Genomic DNA, 24,472 nt, shown 5'->3' on the forward strand with positions numbered 1-24,472 from the left:
CGGGCAGAGTTTCGGCCAAGCGCCTCCTGGACACGTGGGAACCGTCGACGACGATGGCGGAGCTGCCCGATGGGCTTCTCCGTACCAGCCCAAAACCTTCCAGGAATGCCTACGTGCTGCGACCGAGGCCTGTCAGGGGGCTGGGCAACGCCTTGGACAGTCTGAGTCCCCGTGAAGATGAGGCTGTGTCTCGCCGGCGCATGGTCCTGAAGCCCACCTGTTGGCTCTGTGCTTCCTCCACCACTCCAAGGAGGGCTCGAGGCAAAAACAGAGCCCCAGCCTCCTAGGCAGCCTCTGCACCTTCTTGGCGAGAGTTCCTTCCGTGCCTTCGGGGAACTTGGCTCTGTGCAAAGTTCTCCAAAAATGTTGTGTTTGAACAAACGCTGTGTCTCTGAGTGTCTGTCTGTGCATGAGGTTTTTTGGGAATGTGGGCATGGGATGCTGAGAGCTCAGCTGCCACACAGCTGCTCAATCACTTGCCCCCCAGTGGCATGGTGGAGAGCATCTGAAGGGTAAAAGAGGGAAAACTTGTGGGGTGGGAGAGGAGACTTTAACAGTGAAAGCAAAAGTGCTTGAATGCAGCCCCACTCACTCAAGAAACACCAACAGAGGGCATTTGGTTTACCGATGCCACAGCAAAAAGGATAAACGGCAAACGGCACTACAAGGCGACCGCATTGGCTAGAAGCAGTGGTGAGTAAGGAGTAGAAGGTGGTGAAGGAAGTGCGCGAGGGCGAGAGTTGACAGCAGTTCTTCTGGCCGCACAAAACGGAGCAGAAGTCATCCATGTGGAATCTACCCTTTTGCAAATCTCCTGTCCCCATAGAAATCACTCTAAAACAGCACTCATCCGACTCTCCTCGGCATACTTCCTTCGTCCCTTAAGCGCTGGAGTGAGCCTTGCCGTCACACTCGGTTAAGTGGCACCTTTCTTTGAGTGATGTGAACGTGGCTCTGTGGCAAGCAGAAGCATAAATCAAGCATCCGCCACAACACCCTTTCCTATGAGCAGGCCTGAAGGAAGACTCTGGCCCAGAGGTCTCGTGCCAGCACGACCCACTGTCCAACCTGCTGCCCTCCTCTTCTTCTACCGCCCATATTACCGAATGTCACTGTTAGCCCTGATGAAACGGCATCTGATTCTGTCCCCAAGCATCCCCAGCAGCAGTGCCCTGGCGTCAGGCCTGTCTTGGAGAGGCTGGCAAAGACCTGCCGTGTCAAGAGGGTCCCCCAGGTCAGCAGCAGCTCCCTCTGCAGCCTGCAGAGCCGGGGCACTCGTGCGCTGGGGCTGGAGGAGTTTCTGGCCCTCTCCCTGTAGAAGCAAAGGGTGGGGTGATGGGGCTGGTGGGTGGGCGTTAGGAAGAAGAAGGCAGCAGTGTCCGGTAGTCCAGCGTGCCAATTCCCTCTGTGTCGTGGGTGGGACGCGAATGCCCAAGTTGGTGAGGCATTGGAACAAGCTACCCAGGGAAGGGGGTGAGGCACCAAGCCTGAAGGTGTGTCAAAAACTGCGTAGACAGGGCACTTAAAGACATCGTTTAGCAGTGGAGTTGGCAAGGTTAAGCTTGCGGTTGGACTCGATGGCCTTCCGGGTCTTTTCCAGCTTCAGCGATTTGGTGACTCTGTGATTGAAGCGTGGCCGCTATGGAGTCAGGAGTTGCACTGGATGATCCTGGTGGGCCCCTTCCAGGTCAGGGCATTCTGCGACGATGAGGTTGCTACTGGCAGGCAGAGGACCAGAAATCCCAAATAAAGCAGCACACAAGCTGCTGTGAAGAAAATTCACTCTAGTCCAGCCTTAAGCAGGACAGCAGCAGGGCAGCTGGGAGTGGCTGAGCCGGGGTGGGGCAGAAAGGTGGGGCTGGCCGCTGGGCGTGTCTGTGACGTGCTCTTGCGCCTGTGACGTCACAGGGGACCAGTCGCCATGGGGCGGTTTTCAGGGGTGCCAGCAGCTGCGCCACCCCAGTACGGCTTGGGCCGGCAGTGAGTGCGCAGGCTGGGGGAGGCTGGGCTGGGTGGGGGCCGGGGCAGAAGCGTGGACCCTGGCAGGGGGTGGGTTCTCACCTTGCATCGAGGGCCAGCCGCATGCAGGAGCACCCTGGGCAGGGCACGGTGCAGCGCCGCCGCCGGGGCTGGGCGCAGACCTTGCTGCCTCGCAGCTGCCTCGGCCCCTCTGCTGCCTGCCCACAGCTCCCTGCGGCCCCCGTCCCCGCTCCCGCTGGCACCAGCTCCCTCCTTAGCAGTCCCACTCAAGCCCTTCTCTCCCTCCTCCTGCAGGCCATGGATGTCATAGCGCTATTCGCCTGGTTTCTGCCAACCCTGGTGTCGTACGCGCACTTCGCTGGCGGGGAGCCGGAGGAGGCCACACGGGAGCGCATGCAGCAGCGTGCAGAGATGCTGGAGCGGGAGATGACTCGGCTGTGGCAGGAGATGGAGCTGAAGGAGCAGGCGATGGAGCTGAAGACGCAGGAGACAGCGCTGAAGGAGCAGCAGCAGGAGCAGAGCAGCTTTGCCTGGAGAGTGCCACTCCTCGCTGCCTTGCAGCAGTGGCAGCTCTGGGCTGCTGCCGGAGCCCTGCTCCTGCTCTTGGGGCTCTGCTGGTGGCTCAGGAAATGGAACCATCAGCCAGCCAGCAGCAGCAAGGGAGGCAGTTCCAGAAGGAAAGTGGACGAGGAGAAGCAAAGAGAAAAAGCCAGCAGTGCACTGGACGCGGGCAGAGTTTCGGCCAAGCGCCTCCTGGACACGCGGGAACCGTCGACAGCGGAGCTGCCCGATGGGCTTCTCCGTACCAGCCCAAAACCTTCCAGGAATGCCTACGTGCTGCGACCGAGGCCTGTCAGGGGGCTGGGCAACGCCTTGGACAGTCTGAGTCCCCGTGAAGATGAGGCTGTGTCTCGCCGGCGCATGGTCCTGAAGCCCACCTGTTGGCTCTGTGCTTCCTCCACCACTCCAAGGAGGGCTCGAGGCAAAAACAGAGCCCCAGCCTCCTAGGCAGCCTCTGCACCTTCTTGGCGAGAGTTCCTTCCGTGCCTTCGGGGAACTTGGCTCTGTGCAAAGTTCTCCAAAAATGTTGTGTTTGAACAAACGCTGTGTCTCTGAGTGTCTGTCTGTGCACGAGGTTTTTTGGGAATGTGGGCATGGGATGCTGAGAGCTCAGCTGCCACACAGCTGCTCAATCACTTGCCCCCCGGTGGCATGGTGGAGAGCATCTGAAGGGTAAAAGAGGGAAAACTTGTGGGGTGGGAGAGGAGACTTTAACAGTGAAAGCAAAAGTGCTTGAATGCAGCCCCACTCACTCAAGAAACACCAACAGAGGGCATTTGGTTTACCGATGCCGCAGCAAAAAGGATAAACGGCAAACGGCACTACAAGGCGACCGCATTGGCTAGAAGCAGTGGTGAGTAAGGAGTAGAAGGTGGTGAAGGAAGTGCGCGAGGGCGAGAGTTGACAGCAGTTCTTCTGGCCGCACAAAACGGAGCAGAAGTCATCCATGTGGAATCTACCCTTTTGCAAATCTCCTGTCCCCATAGAAATCACTCTAAAACAGCACTCATCCGACTCTCCTCGGCATACTTCCTTCGTCCCTTAAGCGCTGGAGTGAGCCTTGCCGTCACACTCGGTTAAGTGGCACCTTTCTTTGAGTGATGTGAACGTGGCTCTGTGGCAAGCAGAAGCATAAATCAAGCATCCGCCACAACACCCTTTCCTATGAGCAGGCCTGAAGGAAGACTCTGGCCCAGAGGTCTCGTGCCAGCACGACCCACTGTCCAACCTGCTGCCCTCCTCTTCTTCTACCGCCCATATTACCGAATGTCACTGTTAGCCCTGATGAAACGGCATCTGATTCTGTCCCCAAGCATCCCCAGCAGCAGTGCCCTGGCGTCAGGCCTGTCTTGGAGAGGCTGGCAAAGACCTGCCGTGTCAAGAGGGTCCCCCAGGTCAGCAGCAGCTCCCTCTGCAGCCTGCAGAGCCGGGGCACTCGTGCGCTGGGGCTGGAGGAGTTTCTGGCCCTCTCCCTGTAGAAGCAAAGGGTGGGGTGATGGGGCTGGTGGGTGGGCGTTAGGAAGAAGAAGGCAGCAGTGTCCAGTAGTCCAGCATGCCAATTCCCTCTGTGTCGTGGGTGGGACTCGAATGCCCAAGTTGGTGAGGCATTGGAACAAGCTACCCAGGGAAGGGGGTGAGGCACCAAGCCTGAAGGTGTGTCAAAAACTGCGTAGACAGGGCACTTAAAGACATCGTTTAGCAGTGGAGTTGGCAAGGTTAAGCTTGCGGTTGGACTCGATGGCCTTCCGGGTCTTTTCCAGCTTTAGCGATTTGGTGACTCTGTGATTGAAGCGTGGCCGCTATGGAGTCAGGAGTTGCACTGGATGATCCTGGTGGGCCCCTTCCAGGTCAGGGCATTCTGCGATGATGAGGTTGCTACTGGCAGGCAGAGGACCAGAAATCCCAAATAAAGCAGCACGCAAGCTGCTGTGAAGAAAATTCACTCTAGTCCAGCCTTAAGCAGGACAGCAGCAGGGCAGCTGGGAGTGGCTGAGCCGGGGTGGGGCAGAAAGGTGGGGCTGGCCGCTGGGCGTGTCTGTGACGTGCTCTTGCACCTGTGACGTCACAGGGGACGAGTCGCCATGGGGCGGTTTTCAGGGGCGCCAGCAGCCGCGCCACCCCAGTACGGCCTGGGCCAGCAGTGAGTGCGCAGGCCGTGGGAGGCTGGGCTGGGTGGGGGCCGGGGCAGAAGCGTGGGCCCTGGCAGGGGGTGGGTTCTCACCCTGCATCAAGGGCCAGCCGCATGCAGGAGCACCCTGGGCAGGCCACGGTGCAGCGCTGCCGCCGGAGCTGGGCGCAGACCTTGCTACCTCGCAGCTGCCTCGGCCCCTCTGCTGCCTGCCCACAGCTCCCTGCGGCCGCCGTCCCCGCTCCCCCTGGCGCCAGCTCCCTCCTTAGCAGTCCCACTCAAGCCCTTCTCTCTGCAGGCCATGGATGTCATAGCGCTATTCGCCTGGCTTCTGCAAACCCTGGTGTCGTACGCGCACTTCGCTGGCAGGGAGCCAGAGGAGGCCACACGGGAGCGCATGCAGCAGCATGCAGAGATGCTGGAGCGGGAGATGACTCGGCTGTGGCAGGAGATGGAGCTGAAGGAGCAGGCGATGGAGCTGAAGACGCAGGAGACAGTGCTGAAGGAGCAGCAGCAGGAGCAGAGCAGCTTTGGCTGGAGAGTGCCACTCCTCGCTGTCTTGCAGCAGTGGCAGCTCTGGGCTGCTGCCGGAGCCCTGCTCCTGCTCTTGGGGTTCTGCTGGTGGCTCAGGAAATGGAGCCATCAGCCAGCCAGCAGCAGCAAGGGAGGCAGTTCCAGAAGGAAAGTGGATGAGGAGAAGCAAAGAGAAAAAGCCAGCAGTGCACTGGACGCGGGCAGAGTTTCGGCCAAGCGCCTCCTGGACACGTGGGAACCGTCGACGACGACGGCAGAGCTGCCCGATGGGCTTCTCCGTACCAGCCCAAAACCTTCCAGGAATGCCTACGTGCTGCGACCGAGGCCTGTCAGGGGGCTGGGCAACGCCTTGGACAGTCTGAGTCCCCGTGAAGATGAGGCTGTGTCTCGCCGGCGCATGGTCCTGAAGCCCACCTGTTGGCTCTGTGCTTCCTCCACCACTCCAAGGAGGGCTCGAGGCAAAAACAGAGCCCCAGCCTCCTAGGCAGCCTCTGCACCTTCTTGGCGAGAGTTCCTTCCGTGCCTTCGGGGAACTTGGCTCTGTGCAAAGTTCTCCAAAAATGTTGTGTTTGAACAAACGCTGTGTCTCTGAGTGTCTGTCTGTGCATGAGGTTTTTTGGGAATGTGGGCATGGGATGCTGAGAGCTCAGCTGCCACACAGCTGCTCAATCACTTGCCCCCCGGTGGCATGGTGGAGAGCATCTGAAGGGTAAAAGAGGGAAAACTTGTGGGGTGGGAGAGGAGACTTTAACAGTGAAAGCAAAAGTGCTTGAATGCAGCCCCACTCACTCAAGAAACACCAACAGAGGGCATTTGGTTTACCGATGCCGCAGCAAAAAGGATAAGTGGCAAACGGCACTCCGAGGCGACCGCATTGGATAGAAGCAGTGGTGAGTAAGGAGTAGAAGGTGGTGAAGGAAGTGCGCGAGGGCGAGAGTTGACAGCAGTTCTTCTGGCCGCACAAAACGGAGCAGAAGTCATCCATGTGGAATCTACCCTTTTGCAAATCTCCTGTCCCCATAGAAATCACTCTAAAACAGCGCTCATCCGACTCTCCTCGGCATACTTCCTCCGTGCCTTAAGAAGTTGAGTGGGATAGAAAGTATCCTTCAGATGGGGATAGGGGCTTTGCTCACACAGAGGAGAGACAGGAGGCTGAGGTTAATGTTCCCTGCCTAATCCGTCTTTTGAGAAATAAATCTACTTGTCATTTATTTCATTTGTGAAGGAAAATAGTCTATTTCACACCCTTTTTTATCAGGGTTTTCCTCCTGGATGGAAGAACTCGGTCTCCCCATGGCTCTCATTAAATGAAACATTCCCATGAAAGCTTTCTTTTTATCATAGTCGCATTTTCTAACAGCATAACCTTTGCTGAAAACTTCTTATCAAGCAATATGGACTAGGTCTAGCTGAAGCCTTGGATTGTAGCTAAATGAAGAGCAAGCAAATCATATAAGCTAACCATCTTCTGCAGAAAACAGAAATGTCATCCTTTATTAGGGATGGCACAGAGACAGGACCCCAATTCTTATCTCTTGGATTCATATTTGTGCCTGGAAGGACAGCACAGCTTTAGCTGTGGTTGCAGACAGAACATCTAAACACAGACTTGGCATATCCCAAGAAACAAAACAGATGGGAGTCAGCTCAGTCGTATCAGCGACGGGGTTAAATTTCAAGCTTTGCATGTAATCACCTAATTTACAAAGCAGTATGCTGCCTCCCTGACCCCTTCAAGCAAGGGCAGAGGTTCTGAGCTGTAATAAAGGTGGTGAATTGCAGCAGGGGGTTAAAGGTACTTGGAAGAAGTGATGGAAGAGGACACTAAGTTTTCACCTCTCTCCAAAGACAACCATTGTTTTGTTTATGTCTTCTGTTTGACCGTAGTTGTGTGTCTGTCATGTCTAAACTGAGAGACTCATGGGTTCTGCCATAGCCACCAGGTTTGCAGATTGGCTAGAAGGAAGAGAACAAAGTGATGCAAGGATATATTAATGAGAGGAGATGTTAATGTGTCGAGGGTTTTGATTACGGGGTGACAATAAAACCCTGGCAGATGTATTGTTAACCTCCTCTTCCCCGTCCTTTCCCCCTTTTGCCCTCCCTCTCCCCCCTTCCCACTAAGGACAGGTGATCATGAGGGAAAGAAGGACAGAGAGAAGCGAGTTGGAAAAATTAAATATGTTTTACTAATGCTACTTATAAGAATAGAGAAAATAATACAAAATATACAAAACCAATCTTGAAAGTCTCAGCAACTGCAGAACTGGCACCCAAAGTCCTGGATTGGACTCCACAGCCAACTGGAACTGGATTCAGTCTCTCCCTAGGCCTCAGTTCGCAAGGTCCTCTCCCAATGTCAGCCATAAGCAAAAGGGATGAAAAGGGAAAACAGGGCGAGATCCTTGTGATCTCCCACTTTTATATGAAGTATTCATGTGAATGGGATATTATACTTCGTTGGTCAGTTTCTTGGTCACCTGTTTCTCATTGCCCCTGTCATGAGAGCTCTATCCATTCGTTATCAATAACTTCGCATTCCGTTGCTATGTTTACCAAAACACGTATCTGGTTCTCCAGGAAAATGCAGCTAATATGAAGGCTTTAGCTGACAGGCAAATTCACTAAAAGAGAAACTTGTTTTTTAACAAAACCAGGACATAACGAAAAAGACACTAGTAATGCAGAGAACACTTACAATGAGAGAAATTTCATGCAAGGTGACAGAAAATAGTAGAAGCATTTTAGCAAGCAGAGCTAAACTCGTTTACAGCTTTTGCCTGGGAAAAGCTCTGGAGATGAACCCACACATTGTGCAAGTAGCCTGGGGCACATCCCAATCCACCTTCTGGCCATGCTTCAGAAGGAGTTTCATCTGGACTCCTTAGCACCCATTCTCCCTCATCGTGGTGCCCAAGGATCCCAGGGCACAGGCAGGATGTGTCTGAGTTCCCCTGCTCCCTGTGCAGTTGTGGGCTGGCATGCCTTGGGGTGACTGCTCAGCCCAGACAGGGACCCTAGGGGTGGGGTAGGAGCACACTACAAGACCCAAAATCCAAGAGGCAGCAAAACAGCATGCAGCAAAGTAGCAGGCAGCAGTGTGGCTGTGTGGGTTCGCTCAGCCTCAGCCCTGGCATTGTTGAAGGGAACAGAAGGGCTGGGGTTGGAATGGGTGAGGAGAAAGATCGCAGCAGCTGTCCTGGTGTGTGGGGCCAGGAGAGTGGAGGGAGTGACAACTGTCAGAGCTTTAGCATGAGTTACAAGGTGCTGACAGCCAGGGTAGGAGTTAAGGAAAGGAAGAGAGTGCTATGAAGGTCACTTTACTCTTACGAGGCTCAGGTATGAAATAGTTGGCCCAATTTTAAAACTTCAGTGATCACAAATAACACCCTAAATGGAGGTAACTCTTGTGTCATGAAACAGACTACTGTACACCTGCAAAAAATGTAGATCTACTCTTGTCATGCGTTGATCATAAAGCACTTTCTAAGTGTTTCTCTGAGGGTAGGGATGCTCTGTAATCCAGTTTTGAAACATACTTCATGAAAGGACCAGTGGAGCAAACAAGATCAAGCTGACTATCCTTGTGGTAGATTTTAACTGGGTAGTGAGTCCATACCCTGAGGTATCAGATATGCTGGTGGAGAGAACAGCATTGCCTTTGGTTTCCTGCTCAGAAATTCAAAACCTTCATGGGGATGCTTTGCATAACCTCTTGCTTGACATGCCCAGAGGTGGCAGTCTGGTGGGGATCTGTTGGATTTCAAATCAGGATATTGGAGCGGGTAAGCAAAAATGTCATGGCAAAAGGCAATACAGGGTATACTGTGTTTAAATTAGAGAAAGAAGGAACAGCAAATGAAGCTGCAAAATATATCTGATGAAAATGTAAAGGGGAAGCCAGGAGACAGTGGAAGAGGGTCTGCAGCAGAGGGTGGAAGGTGAATTTGGGTCTATAAAGACCCTGGGAAATAGAGGGGGAAGGCTGGGGCTGAGAACGGTTTGAAAGAGAAGGGTGGAGACAAGGGTACAGGGGAGAGATGGACTGTGCAGAACTGAACTTTTGTATGGCTAAATGAAGAAGCTGGGACTCACAAGAAGAGTCTGAAGAGAAATTCAAGGCATGTGGAGGAAACACAGCAATGTTGGAACCTTGTGGGGCAAGAAGGGTCAGCTCTTGCAGGGAATGGGTGATGCTACTGTGTCAGTCACAGTACTTTCACCTCTGTGAGAGTGAACAAAAGCTGAGAGACACAAGTTTTATCAGTCCTCTGCTGTTGGGAAATGCCTTTCAAACTTACTGATAGAGTGTTTAGCTTATTCCCCATCTAGATGCCTATGCTACGAGACTAATATCTTCAGGCTTCTTTGTTCCAAAGAGATGGTCCTCTGGGGTGAGGGCAGAAGGGTCCATATGATTCAGTGCAAATAAATTAAGCCCCTGCTTTGTTTCAACCACTGGAGAATTTACTTCCCTTATGGGAAAACAGCATGCTAATATAACACTAAGCTACAAATATCCCCTTCCCTGTTGTAACACAATACATCCCATACTTACTGGGTTATCTATTACATCGGGTTGTTAATAGTGGTTAGTCCTTTTATTGGCATTATCTGCCCTGTGTAAACAAGACATGCAAACCAGAGACCAGAACAAAAGGCTTTCCAATCCAGCCTAAATGTAAAACTGCTGCACGTAGTCTTGTTCTCACTGATGCCAGTGATAACTTTCTTGCTGACTTTAGTGGGAGCAGACTCCAGGCTTTCTAAAAGTAACATCCAGAAGCAACATTTTCAGATAACGTTTTTCTCTTCCCCTAAGCCATAAAGATGTTGTTCTTCAGGGACAAATACACAAAGTCGTTATGAAAAATGCTGTAACAACACTTCAAAAGTTCACTCTCTGGGAGAGGGAGTAAAGTATATTTCCTTTGAGTCTCAGCCTACACGTTACCTTTAAAGAAACCTTCAAAAGTGGGAACAGCTCTCCCAGGACCCAATGGTAATTGGTTTATAGGATGTGGTTTAACTCTTCTCAGAGCTTCGAACTTCAAAGGTGTCTTTGAGCACCTGCTCTAAAATTCTCCTGCAAGTGGGTCAAACTCATAACCTCAGGAGGTAGAACACACCTGGTTGAGTGGTGTCTGGGCCATGCAATCGTGTGGCTGCGGGTCAGGACCATGTGACAGGTGGTTCAGTGCCTCATTTCAAATGAGTTGCAAGCAGTTGAGAGGGTAGCAATTAATTCAACAGTGAGGACTTCTACACATTTTTATGCTGCTAATAATCTGCTAACATTTTAAACCTTTACCTCTGAAGTTTTAATATTGTCAGGATCTAAACCCACTTTTGCCAAAAGAAAAATTCAATACAGGTTTTTTGTTGTTGTTGTTGAACTTGCATTCTCAGATATCAACACACCAACTCCCCTTCCCCCAGGAATATTCTGCCCTTCAAAACCCAGTTTCTCTGTGACAGAGCTTGCCAGATCAGCATGGATTTATAGTATTTTCTGTGTTTTTGACTTCTAATAATCCTGTCTGATGGTAGAAATAGTGGACCTTTTGGCATTCAAAGCTGTTTCAGGGTAGATGGGCATCTTGTGTTCTCATGCAATGCCTGACTTTTACTCTCTCATCATCCATGGCTGACCAGTTGTCATTTTGGGACATAGAAACACAGACCTAGAGAATCAAGGGGGTGGAAGTAACAAAAGGGAAGAATTTGCATATGACGGGCTGGATATAGCAGAGGCAGGGTGGTGGCAGAGGCAGAAATGCACCAAGATACATTACAACTCAATTCTTTACAGTGCATACTACATTGGGCAGAAATACTGAGGAGAGTAAGCAGAATCACTGTTCCTAGATCCTGTCCTCCCCTCCCGGTAAATCTATCCCTGCATGCGAAAGTTAGATATTTTCACGAGGCACTGCAGAAAAATAGAATATGCTAGAACAAGACTTTTGGTGAATAGGACAAAGCTGCCCTTAGGCATTGTTAACTTGTCTTACTGACATTTAAATGGCCTAAATCAAGGTGACAGAGATGTTAGTGGCATTATGTGAAGAACTGTTCTGTAAGGATGAATTGTTCTTTAGAACAATTTATATTCAGCACAGAGAATTAAGCATAAGTGGGTTTAACATGAGGCTCACATGTCATAATTTTCCAGCTGTTATTATCTGTGGTGTGACTAATGCAGGTTTACTCTTCAATTGCAGTTCTGACTAACTTATCTCTGTCCTGTATCCAGCTGCAAAGCCTTGTTCCAAAATGCCACTTAGAACCTTAATTGTTGCTCCATCTCCCAGAGAAACAAGGTGCAGGTGATTATCTTTAGTGTCTCCTTTCCCTGTCCTGGGACAGCATTTAGGTATTTCTCAAAGAGGTGAAGACCACAGGTTGTCCTGTTGGGCAATACCAGCTCACAAGGAGGACTGCCTGCTGGCTTGCTTTTCCCTACCATTCTCTACACCGTGATTATTGTTTGAGTGCTTTTAAATTCTTCAAATGGGTCTTGAGGATGGACACAATTGTCCATGCATTTAAATAAGAAAGCAGTTGTTGAGAATGCAATGAATCTACAGAAGACCAATGCAGAGTTGGAACGATTGACTTAGTTGATATTTTCCTTGTGCTATGGGTTTTATTCTCCCAGAAGATGCTGCAGAAGCTCTGTAATTAGACGCTGGACTGGTCAAAACTAATAGCAAATATGAACGCTGGACCATTTCCACACTGAATTTCATGACAAAAGGACATTTGTTCATTAAAGATTATATTCGGTATTATGAGGATAGACATAAAGTAAAGCTAGGAAAAAGGTGTTCTGAAGAAAGAAGAAAACTTTTCCTTCTACTTACTTTTGGATAACTGTTGGTTAACTCAGAGTATTTCACAGGTTGAAAAGTATTAGCAACATTTATTGCAACAAACAAATTTTGCAAAAAGCTTAAGTAAGTACCTGAAGGAAAAAAAAAAAGGAAAAAAAAAAAAAAATAGAAACCTTTATTCTGAGAGACAGATTTAGATTTGAGGCCCTGATTCATGAAATGCTTATTATGCAGGTTTTTAACCTTAACCATTTGAGCAGATATTACATAAATTAATTGAACTGCCCCACTACTTAAAATCAGATATGTTCTAAAGCATCTTGTTTATCAGAATCCTGAGTCAGTTACTGTTAAATATGTCTGCACTCTGATTAGCTAAATTCATCAAATTTCAGAACATTTTTTTACAGAACAATTTCTTAACACTATAATGTTCAATGCAAAGGTTTCATGCTAGAGAATAACATGTATTAATTGCTTTTTTAATCACATCACTTTTTGATTAATGTGTAAGTAGAGTGTTTGAAATTCCATCTGAAATATAAGGAAGTGTTTTGGGTTTGCTTTTGTTTTTTTCCACATGCAGTAAAAGACAGAATAAAAAATTGGCCTGACAAATCAAAATTTAAGGTAAGGAAGGGGAAGCAAGGGAACTATAGTTCACATTTCCACTACCTTCTGTTTTCAAACTGAAATGGTAAATAAATAAATAAACAGGTGATTTCAGGCAAACCTGAGTAAGAGTTCACTTTTTTTTTTTTTTTTTTTGTTTGACAATTAAATTAATTAACCCCTTATCTTGCAAAGCTTAGCTGTGTGCCTGAATCATGTGAGACTTGATATTCTTGCTGGAGGTTAAATCCACTTATCAAGGTTTGCAGTGCTGAGCTTTCTTGGACAAAAAAATAAAGGCAGAAGACATATAGACAGAGTTTAATGAAATGCTGAAAATGGCAGAATACAAGGATGAAGAGAAAAGAGGTGAAAAATCACATGCTGATAAGGTGGGTGGTTGAGCTCAGCCTCCAAGTGAGCATGACTAGAAAGGAGGCTAATTACTTTCATTTGTCTGGCACTGTGCCTGTGCAAGATATCAAAGGGTACAAATAAAAGCTGTGAGTTATCCAGTCTCCATGAAAAACAGGCATCCTGAAGACTCAGAAGAGTTTGATTCTGCAGGTTTCAGAGAAGTCATATTTTGTTTAAAAATTGTATGCAATGAATTGTCTGTGTCTTTCCAGTTAATTTTCAGACAACACTCTGATTATTATTATTATTATTATTATTATTATTATTATTATTATTATTATTATTATTATTATTATTAAATTTGGAAAGTTATTTTAAAACAGCTGTAGGATTCTAGTATTGGCACTTCTTTTTTATGTGATCACATATGCAAGAAAACTGAGATCAATTCACACTTCTCCCACAGATGTTGTGTGCTGATTGACAAGTCAGATACAGGCTGATGTGTCTAACATCCAGACATGTATCGTATGATCTGCATGATCGATACATGTATAGTTTTCCCATAAAACATTAACTCTATCTGTTTGGATTGTAGACTGTTTAGGCAGGAACTACTAGACCATTTAGACTGCCTGGTTGGTACCATGCAACAGTATATCACAAAATTACTACTTTACAGTAATACTAGAAATCAACAGAAAAGTGATTTGTAAACTTTATGGAAATGCACAAATATTCTAGGCTCTAAAAGTCAAAACTGCATGAGATGTACATATAAATCTACTGTTTTTGTGGGAATAAAAAAGGTAATTATTTCAAAGAGAACTCTAAAGAAAAAATCACTTTCAAAAACTAAAAATGTTATTCATAGAGAGGAATACAGGGAAAAACAGTGACAAATCTATCAAATAACAATTACATTGTCAACGTGTTCCCTGGGGACTTTTTAGATGTCTTGAGGAATTTTCTGATGATAAATTCCAAACCTTATGGTGCGATAAGTGTCATTGCCATTCCCCCACCAAAAACACACACTTAAATGGAAATACAGATTTTTCAGGTTGAAAATTTAGATGTGATTAATTTAAATCTAGAAGTCCTGTGGGTTCCTCTTATAAAATAGGATTCTTCAATTCTGTCAAGTGAAAAGACTTCTGGACAAAATAAATGACACCGTTCTTTGCATTTCCTGACATGCTGCTTACTCCACTGTTTAAACTGCTGCCTTGTCTTCAACGTCTTCCCTTCTCTGATCAGAATCAGTAGTTTCCCAGGCAGATTGCTGAGGCCTTAAAATCACTTTGTAATTATTTATAGAAGAGATGATGGAGTACAACATCTTTTGTTTACTCAGTTGATTAAAAAACTTTTAAGGTTAAAAAAATCTATTCAGACATAATTATTATTTTAAAATGTAAAAAACCCCAAAACTCTGATATGAAACAAAATGTTTCATTACAGCACCAACAAAAAGCAGCAGTTTTATCAGATTTACTGAGATTTAACTGGTTCATGTGGTTAAACAAATGACAATTTTGAACCCAGTTTGGGTTAACACTCCTTCTTATTGTCTTAGAGGGAAATTGAAAATTCAAATTAAAAAAATATTTTTGATGAGAAAGAGTTTAGCTTTCTGCTTAAAAGAGGATTTGAAAGGACATTTCTTCAAGGTACTTGTATTCATGTCTCTAAATATATACTCTGATTTTAATCACTGGAATTCAAGTTGATAATCAAAAACTTTCTGAATGCACAGCAGATTTTCAGATCTGCTTTACCAGCCAGTCTTTCAGTTGTTGGAGTCTCTGCTCAGCTGAAATGCCTGTAATTATTCTTTATCCAACTGAAGAGAGTTGCTTTGGACATTAGCAAGGGTGCATGTGGGTTTTATTTCAAACAGTCATTGTAAAAGAATATTTATAAATAGTTTTCTGTTCTGGGCCACACTAAAATGAGGCCTTTTGTTCTTTTCTTGTTTCCTCAGAACTTATTTAGTCTGCTTGGATGATATTAATTTGCAACCACAACATTATGGGATAAAATCCATTCTGATCCAGGTCAGCAGGATCCCATTGGTTTTAGCATGAGTTGGATCAGGCACAAGTTATTTCTAAGTCCTTCACAAAAGGTTCAAAATCTTACTAAAAGGTCAGTGTTCAGAGCCTTTTATCTTTGCATAATACATTAAATATATGCAATGGAGAATCTGATAGCAAATTCAGTAGTACTGCAGTGCTACAGCTGAGACAGAAAAAAGAAATGGTGTCACAAGGCAAATATCTTCAAGTAACTGTGTTTGAACTAACCAATCCATACAAAACAAATTTAAAGATGATCTGTGCATCCAGTGTATCCCAAAGTGGGTTTCCTGTCATTCTGATTACAAGCGACTGCAGATATGTTTTGTGCCTTTAGTTCACAATAGACAGCTGGTGGTCTGCCGTCCACTTTGTAGAGTGAAACTAAAATTTTGCGTGAGCTGCAGACAAGTGGACTTTATGGCACAGCACTTACAGTTCCCACCATCCTTCAAAGGAAAGGTTCAGCTCAATGGATTTTGTATCAAATGCACCATGTGCATGTTGATCACAAAAATGACATTTCTGAGAAAGAAAAGAGAAGATGCTGAATATTCTAGTAAATGTCTTTGTTTCGTATACTAAGAGTTCAATGCAATACTGTCTTTTCCTGTCTTCTTTGTCTTCTCCGTCTTTTCTGAAAAGCTGCTTGAACTCCATGCAAATGCCTTCTGAAGAGAAACTGCAGGTTGTGTTGAAGACCTGGCATACATGCTATGCACTACAATAGACACATTATAATCTCAAAGCCTTTACACACAGCAAATTCAAGAGCTCCACCAGCCTATAAACACTGGAAATTAATGACATGATAACCTCAGGAAACAGTACTTCAGATGTGTAAGTGCCTCATGGGAGGAACTCATTACTGAAGTTACAGTAAATTGACATTGCATGAATGCTGAAGGAGCTTCCCACACTTCATAAGCTTGATCTTGTCTGATTTCAAGGGCTAAGTGAATTTTGGCCTGATTAATGCTAGAAACTGTGGCCAGCTGAAAAGGCTTGGAGTTTGAGGCTTCTTACAACACCTTGCGGGGACAGGAATGCACGGTATGCATTGTAGCAACCTGCTCAAGGTTTTGTTTGTTTATTTTAATTAAAAACCAACTACTGAGCTAGGCAAGTAAATGCTGACTGAGGATCTGCTGATGTGATTTTAGACTAGTTTTATATATATGCGAGGTGATGGGAGTTTGGGAGAATGGGAGTGCAGAAAGGCATAGTCCAGATGTTTTATTGACTTGTTATTTTGGCCCCTAGCAGATCCAGTGCATTTGACCAGATATATACTAAGAAAAATGCCTAGTTTTAACTACTACTTGCTTTGTTGTATGAGAGACATCCACTTTTATTTTTGAAAGGTGTTTTTCCTGTCTTAAATCATTGTTAAGTGACATAACAGCAGAGTTAACTGTCCTGAAACCACCCTACCCTGAAGTGTGATCTCGATAAGCATTTATAAAATGAAGCTGGTTCCAGTCAGCAATTGAAGTGCCATAAGGACAAAAGGTGTCTCACATATCATACCTGATTAGAAAAAGTGTTTCAGGCTGGACAGAACTTCCCTCTGCAGCACAGCAGTGTGTGCTTCATTCATTATTGTTGTTTTCATTAAAATCAAGCTCTCACAGCTGTGCAAGTTTAAAACTGCAGTTGTTCCAGAGGGGATGGAAAATTCAACTGTAGCCTTTCTAATGGCTGGCTGGCTGATGAAGAAAAGATTAACACCAATACTATGAACATCAACAATGTGTACCTTGCACTAATCTGTTCAGAGACATAGGTCCACGTCATTTGGTATGGTTGCACCACTGGTGCAAAACAAAGGAGTTCAGCTCTTTTTTGTAAAGACTAGTGGTATCCATATGTGGTCTTACGCTGCTTGACTGCAGCTGTAGTATCTTATTATAGATATTTGTAGCGGATAAATGAACTGAAAGAAAAACAAATGTTGCCTTAGTGAAATTTCAAGTGGTATTGGGAAAACAATGGAAAACATATTAAACAGAAGATTTCCCAGCCCAACACACTCTGGGCTGACATACCTAGGATTAAAGTTGTGTTAAATTATTGCTTAATAACCTGCATCTTTCCCAGTCACTGTGCTGCCATTTAATGTAAGTTATTCTTGGTTAGGCAAGTTGCAGGCTAAATGCAAGAATTAATGGGCAAGATTCTCTGTCATATGGGCATGCAAGTACAAGGTCTTAAGCTTTCTTTTAACCTTAAAAATGAAAACAACACCCAGGATTCAGGAATACTTGGTATTCTGGAATTTGTGGGTGCTACCAACATTCAGCATACGTTACTGTTTGCTCTTCTGTTAACAAGTTTCTGCTGCTGACTGGATAACCCAGGAGATACTGTGTCCTTGAATTTTTTTTTCTTCTCTAGTTGCTGTTAAGAAAACATGAGTTTCTACTGCCACAGTTCATATGCTTTTAAACCAGGGCCCTGCAAAAAATACTATATTTTGTCTCATGATTTATTGTCTAGTGCTTTAATGTATACTGTCAGATACATGGGGGCTAAAATCTTACCCAACTGCAGCTCATTCTGCCAGAACTCTGAATGAGATCTTTTGTATGCATTGTCCACATTGTGTACTATTCTACATAACACTGATGACTTCAGAGGAATTTCTAACAACATGGGTAGACAGTGGCTGTGATCCAACTATCTTCATTTGTCTAAAAAATTAAATTTCCATTATGAGAAAACAGAAGAATATCACTTTTTCAGATTCTCCTTTCTTATAGAGGTATTCAGCTGTGTGTGTGACACCAGGGAAACCAGGCAAAACTGATCAAACACATAGTACAACCTGCATGACTGTTGGACCCATGCTGCAAGAATCCAGTATTCATCTGATAAGACACATACACTTTTAGCTTCTTAAAATCCAAGTGCAGTAGGATGAAAAATCTTGAGGGAGGACTGTTCTTAACATGAAAGTATCTTGCATACATTCGATGAATTGCTCCTTTAAGTTATCAAACAGTGGTCCTGGGTACACAAATGAGCAAAGCCCTAAACATGCAGAAAAAGCTGCTGTTTGATGAAAATTATACATGTCTGGAAGAGTGCCTACCTTTTTTGTGTATTGGGGCCTTTCCTACAGGAACCGTTTCCTTGGTAGTGTGGGAACAAAGTCAAATGGGATTACTTCCAAAGTTCAGCCTGTCCATGAAGCAGACCCCACTGCCAGGGTCTGGCTGATGTGTGATGCTGACTTCAGGGAGGTTCATGGTATGAGGAAAGATTGCAAATTTTTGTCCTCCTCTAGAAGCTGATTTATCCATCATTACTGCTGGGATTTGAGACCCTGCTAGGCAGACACTGACAGGAAAAAATGCTTTGAGGTTATCTTAGGGACAGAATTGGTAGCCTCATCAAAATTACACCAGCAGTAGTTTGGATACACATTCAGCCCTGGGTAGGTTCACACTGGCTGCCTGCAGTGAACAGTGTTTCTTAATTTAGGGACAAAAATTCTGATTAAAAATACAAGTAGAAGTACATCTTTTTTGACTCGACATCTGTTTTCTATCTAATCCGCTCGTTGCTAACAATCCACTTGGAGTCAGATAAGATCTACTTCTGTTCTACGGTGAAAAGCTCAAGTAGAAATACAACTAATTGTTGAGAAGAAAATTTAGGCACACATCTATGTTAGAAAGGGCATGCAATTACAGTCATTGGTTGCTTTGGAATAATCAGTTTGTGTGATGGGGTAGCTGAGATAGTGAATTGAAATGCACCTGTAAAGAAATGGGAGAGGCTTCTATAATCAATTTTTGTTTTGTTTTGCTTTGTTGTGAAGAAAATATTTTCAGTTGAACAGTTCTTCCCTAGCTGCTGAAGTGTTCTGGAAGGTAATTCTGGTTTAATCTGATCATACTAATATTTTTTATTGTTCTTTACTTCATATTTCCACGGAGACATTCTTCCATGCTGGAATCCCATCCTGGATTTCATCTGATCTGTCTTTATTTTCCTTCCTCTGACAAGTTATCTTCTTTGTGGTGTTGAGACGAGTCCATAAGTGGAAGTCCACATTAACACAGAGATCTCAGTTTGCCATATGCTCTGTGACTCAGGCTTTACTGTCTTAGATGCAACATCATTTTAACTGCTTGTGGTTTAGGCAATATAGCGTAGCTCTGTCTCAGGTTTAGCTCATATAGCATCTTTGCTTAATGCTGTATCTAATTAAAGTGGGGATAATAGCATCAACTGACCTTGGGAGGTGAAGGAAAGGAAAGGGTTATTATGAGATGTATGACTCCCTATTCAAGCAATTCATCCGGTCTGACAAACACAAAACGTAATAGAGTCAGTCTATGTCCACACTTGTAAGGTGCTGGAAAATGTGGTATTAAGCACTGGGTAAGTGACATCCATTTCATTAGGTTGGTACAGAACTGGTGCACTGTGTACACTGTTAGTGGACACTGTGGTGTTGACAGCACTATCTTTCCAGTGACACAAACCGATATCCTAATCACTTATGCTCTCTAAGAGATCAATTACACTTTTCTCAAGTGTTGTAGGACCATTAACCTTAGCTTACCGCTCAAATTCAATGTGGTTAATTATAGCCTAAGTATCTAAGCTTTCATCTTGCAATAGTAATTAGATATGGTAACCTGCAATCCTTCGTAGCCTAAAGTGATGCACAGGAGTGTTGTGTGTTGCTAAACAGCTGCCACATTCTGCTCTAGAATTGGCTCCATTTTTCACAGAAGGAGACACTGAAATCTATAAAGGCAGCTATTTCTAAATATACTCAGTGTCAGTGAAAGTGAGTAGGCATATAAACAACAAATAAACATGGGCTTAAAGGTATATTGCACTTCTAAGTAGTAGGAACATAAACATTTCTTCTGTAGATCAGTCATGAGTGACATGAGGAATATAAAATAACTTCTGCTCCAAAACCTTCCTTTTTTAGTTCCTCAGTGGTCAAGCTTTTGAACTGTCATTTGCTGAAGAAAGTCAGGCTGACCATTTCAACTGATTTCCTCTTCAGCTGACGTATCTTTGGCCTCTTTCATTTTGTCCTAATCATATGCATTTACAGTCATCTGATACTGTCATCTTGTAGACAGGAACTGTATTAAACTATCTTTTATTCCTGACCGCCATATCACTTCATAAGCATGACATTTTATACACCTACCCTATTAGTTCATAAAGCCCTACCCTATGTATTGCTTCTACAGGCTAAGTCCTGCACTCCCTACTAAAGCATGTTGCTCTCACCTGCAGTTTTATCAGCCTTTCCCTCTTTTTTTCATCCTGGTCCTACTCTGCTGCTGCAGCAGAATGGAAAGATCTTAAAGCAGCAAAACTAAATGATGCCTTTTGTGAGATGTGCTGGAGAGAAGGTCTCTTTGAGTAAGCTCTGAATCATGAGAAATTTGAGATACAGAAAGCATTTTCCTCAGAGCTCCGGGAAAATATTTGAACTCTGTCAGTTTTGGATGGAAGAGGAACTAGTTTGTGTTTCCTAAACTTTGTGGTGAACTATGCTGGACAACGAGCTTGGAGGTAGCTGTACAATTTTCTTGGACTGGGATGCAGACCAGATGGGATGGAGGAAGGAAGCAGCCCAGGACTGTCCAGAACTGATATAAGACTGAGGTAATGTCTGAGATAATGTCTGGCCAACATGCAGGTGGAGGGCAGGAGGTGCTACATTCCTGGTTCTGTTTTCACTGCTCCTCACCCTCGTTCTCATTTTGCCCTTGGTGGTGAAAACCTTGAGCACTTATACTGGAGGAGCTGGGCAATCCGATTTAAACACAACCATGATGTGAACATCAAGCCAAGCCTTTTACTCTTTTGACAAGCACAGGCTGAGAAATTGAGCTCATGTTGCATGACATGAGCCAGCCAGTGATTAACTTTCTACAGCACTGGGTATCCCAGAGCCCACACAGCAGCAGAGGCATCATTTCCTTCATCACTGCCCTGTTTGAAAGAACACCAGACCCTAACAACAGGAATCTCTACATGCGTATTCTGCCAGGGGTTTTTTTTAAGTCAAAATTTGGAAATATAGCCTCTAAGTCTCTTTCTCAGCTGAAATAACTCCTTCCCATTTTTGCCAGTATTCCTTCCCTCCCCGTGAGTCCAATAAGAGCGTAAACCTCTAAAAGCAGTCAGATGTGATATAGACTAATCATCATTACTGTGTTAGAAAGTTGATGGCATGGAAGCCTCTGAGTAGCCAGCTTGGTAGTATTTATTGGGATTTAAGAGCTTACTATAATTATGATGTCCAGTAACTGCCTGGATTGATGTGTGAGGGGAGAAAGAAAGGAAGCTAGAAGCATATCTGTTTGTCAGGATGTGTACAAAATCAATAAATGGATGGATAGACAGATATGGATGGATTAATATTTACTCTGTCATGCATTTTTATGTTTTCGTAGCCAGCTATACCTGTTATTCTGACATGTCTTGCAACAGTTCTGAAAAAGATGAGGCTTACCTGTATATTGGGATCATGAGTAGACGTGATTTTGTCCAGTCTTCATGTTAATTTTTCAGTGCCTATATATAGTCAGAAACCCAAGTTTTCTGTAAGATTCTCTTTTCTTTCTTTTCTTTTCTTTTCTTTTCTTTTCTTTTCTTTTCTTTTCTTTTCTTTTCTTTTCTTTTCTTTTCTTTTCTTTTCTTTTCTTTTCTTTTCTTTTCTTTTCTTTTCTTTTCTTTTCTTTTCTTTTCTTTTCTTTTCTTTTCTTTTCTTTTCTTTTCTTTTCTTTTCTTTTCTTTTCTTTTCTTTTCTTTTCTTTTCTTTCTTTCCTTTCTTTCCTTTCTTTCCTTTCCTTTCCTTTCCTTTCCTTTCCTTTCCTTTCCTTTCCTTTCCTTTCCTTTCCTTTCCTTTCCTTTCCTTTCCTTTCCTTTCCTTTCCTTTCCTTTCCTTTCCTTTCCTTTCCTTTCCTTTCCTTTCCTTTCCTTTCCTTTCCTTTCCTTTCCTTTCCTTTCCTTTCCTTTCCTTTCCTTTCCTTTCCTTTCCTTTCCTTTCCTTTCCTTTCCTTTCCTTTCTTTCTTTCTTTTTTTTTTCTTTTCTTTTCTTCTATTAAAAAATGCTGCCTTAGCAGGTGAGTTCCCAGCATATGGATGAAATTCACTGGAGACAGCACATTTTAGATGACTCTGGAAGCTTGTAGCCAGCAAAAAGTTACAGCAGATTCCCATCAATGCACATTTCCCTCTTGAAGGTTTACAACCTTGCCAGGGTCTCTACCCATCTATCTTGGTGGGCTGGATCTAACCTTTTGGCCCTTGTTATGGTATGTCTTTCTTGCTCTGTTTTGAAGGCCCTAGGAGAATCTGAAATGTCCTAGGTTTCTGGGTCTCCATTCCAACCTGAGGTGGATTTCCTCTCTTATCATCCATTATTTCCAGCCAGGTGATTTTTTTTTTTTTTTTTTTTTTTTTTTTTCCCAGAGAAACAAAATTAAAGAGAAAGGCTTGTTTTAATGAATCTCTTCATAAGGCAACTTTATGCTGCCTTGAGGTCCTGGCTGAAGTAATTTTTAGGGTAGTGGAGTCACATTGTTTGGTGAACTCACCATTATCATGGTAGTATTTCTGAAGTGCAAAAAAGGATCTTAAGATTTAAAATAATGGAAATAATGGGAAGCCCAGTAGTAAATATACTATATGCATTCATGTCTACACTGGATTCCTCTGACACACATTTACCTTCTTTCAGTCTATGAAAGAGTAGAAATGGGATTTTAATATTTTTTAATCCAAAGAGGCATGGAGACCGGGTTTGATTTGTGTGTGTGTGTTTGTTTTTGTTTGGTTTGGGGGTTTTTTGTTTCTTTGTTTCATCTGCGATTTCTATTGAGCTCTTAAATGTTTATTCCATATTCTTTATTCAGTGCTTCCCTATCTGCCTTTCACTAGTTTCCTGGGATCCTCCCCTAGACTGTCTTAGGAAAGCCTGGCTGCCACAGTAGTGTCTGATGAGATTAGTCACAGTAATGCTGCAGAGTTAAGCTCCTTATACTGAAGCCTGGGAGAACTGTTAATATTATCCAAAGAGCAAAAGGCTACGGCAATGTTTGGCCTGTGTTGTTTTATTTAAATTATGGCTTGAGTTGGTGGCAGGTCTGCTGCAAATATATAGGCTTCTTTCCACCAGATATAAAGGCAAATTTTCTTGAGGATTACTATAGGACACATGAAATTCTGTATTATATTCCACCTATGCAACTTGGTTGTATGTAGTACCCCACTTATTTCCATCCCTCTGAAGCCAATAAAATTACATGGGTGAATGCATCTCTGCTGGCTTTAGTCTTAGTTCATTTCTTTCTCTTTCCATGCACTGACGTGAAGTAACATTGAGCACCATAATGCAACAGCATGAAGAATATGAAGAGAGGCAACACTGCTTAATGCCAAGAGTTCTGGTTTTCCCAGCTGAAAACACTTTCCTCTTCCAGTGCAGCAGTATGAATTTTCTGTAGTTATGATTTTCACTACTTGTGTGTCACCCTATACAGGTGTTGCAATTTGCTCTGTGTAATTAAAGTGTGTTCTTTTGGTTAGGAATGGATAAACATGATTTGATGTATTTTGTAATCCTCGCTTAAGTAAGATGCCCTGGTATGACTTTAATTTTGTGATCTCAGGAAAATGTCACTTGTCTGGTGCCCTGCTTGGGCACACGGGCACAAAACTAACATTTCATGTCTATCCACGATGCTTTGTATACACTGAGAACAATGATATCTAGCTAGTGACTTTACATGGTCAGTTTGCAGTTCCTAATTAGCCTGTGGCATTAGCCTTTCTATCTCAGTAACTACAGAATATAAAGCTTGAGAAATGACCCCACAAAAACAAAACAAAACAGAACAAAACAAAACAAAAAAGAGGGGCATCTCTGAATGAAAAGTTCTGATGGCTGGAGACAATCATGTCTGATGGTATTGAGGACCTTCTCTTCATTCTAGTCTCAAAAGACACCCCCGTAGTCAGCTCATCTCACAGTTATTATTAAATAATTTCAAAAGGCTTGCTAAGGGTTTTTTGTTTGTTTGCTTGTTTTCCCCAGAGAATTTACTGAGTTCGTGGAAAAGATTGTTGCCCTTTCATCTTTCTCTTGCCAACACCTCATTCTGGTCTTTATTGAGCTCTGTGATATAGAGCTAGGAGTCTTGACTGATACTGTGCAGGTCAGGGGGTAGGTTAAGGTCAGCTAGAGAAAACGTAGAATCATAGAATCATTTTGGTCAGAAGAGACCCTTAAGATCATTGAGTCCAGCCATAACCTAACTCTAGCACTAAACCACGTCCCTAAGAGCCTCATCTCTATGTCTTTTAAACACCTTCAGGGATGCTGAATC

The 24,472-nt window shown here is 44.3% G+C and overlaps 1 pseudogene across 1 annotated transcript in view; it reads right to left on the minus strand.

Annotated features, from left to right (window-relative positions):
• Positions 1-5,872: 5,872 nt before the first annotated feature.
• LOC309451401 (metal transporter CNNM4-like) overlaps positions 5,873-24,472 on the minus strand; it is a 41,019-nt pseudogene continuing 22,419 nt past the window's right edge. The window contains exon 3 of the transcript in view: positions 5,873-5,905. The product of the transcript in view is annotated as a metal transporter CNNM4-like (transcript). The remainder of the gene's footprint in view (positions 5,906-24,472) is intronic.

This window comes from Streptopelia decaocto (genome assembly GCF_964273445.1).
Source record: "Streptopelia decaocto genome assembly, chromosome: 1".
Taxonomy (NCBI): Eukaryota; Metazoa; Chordata; class Aves; order Columbiformes; family Columbidae; genus Streptopelia; species Streptopelia decaocto.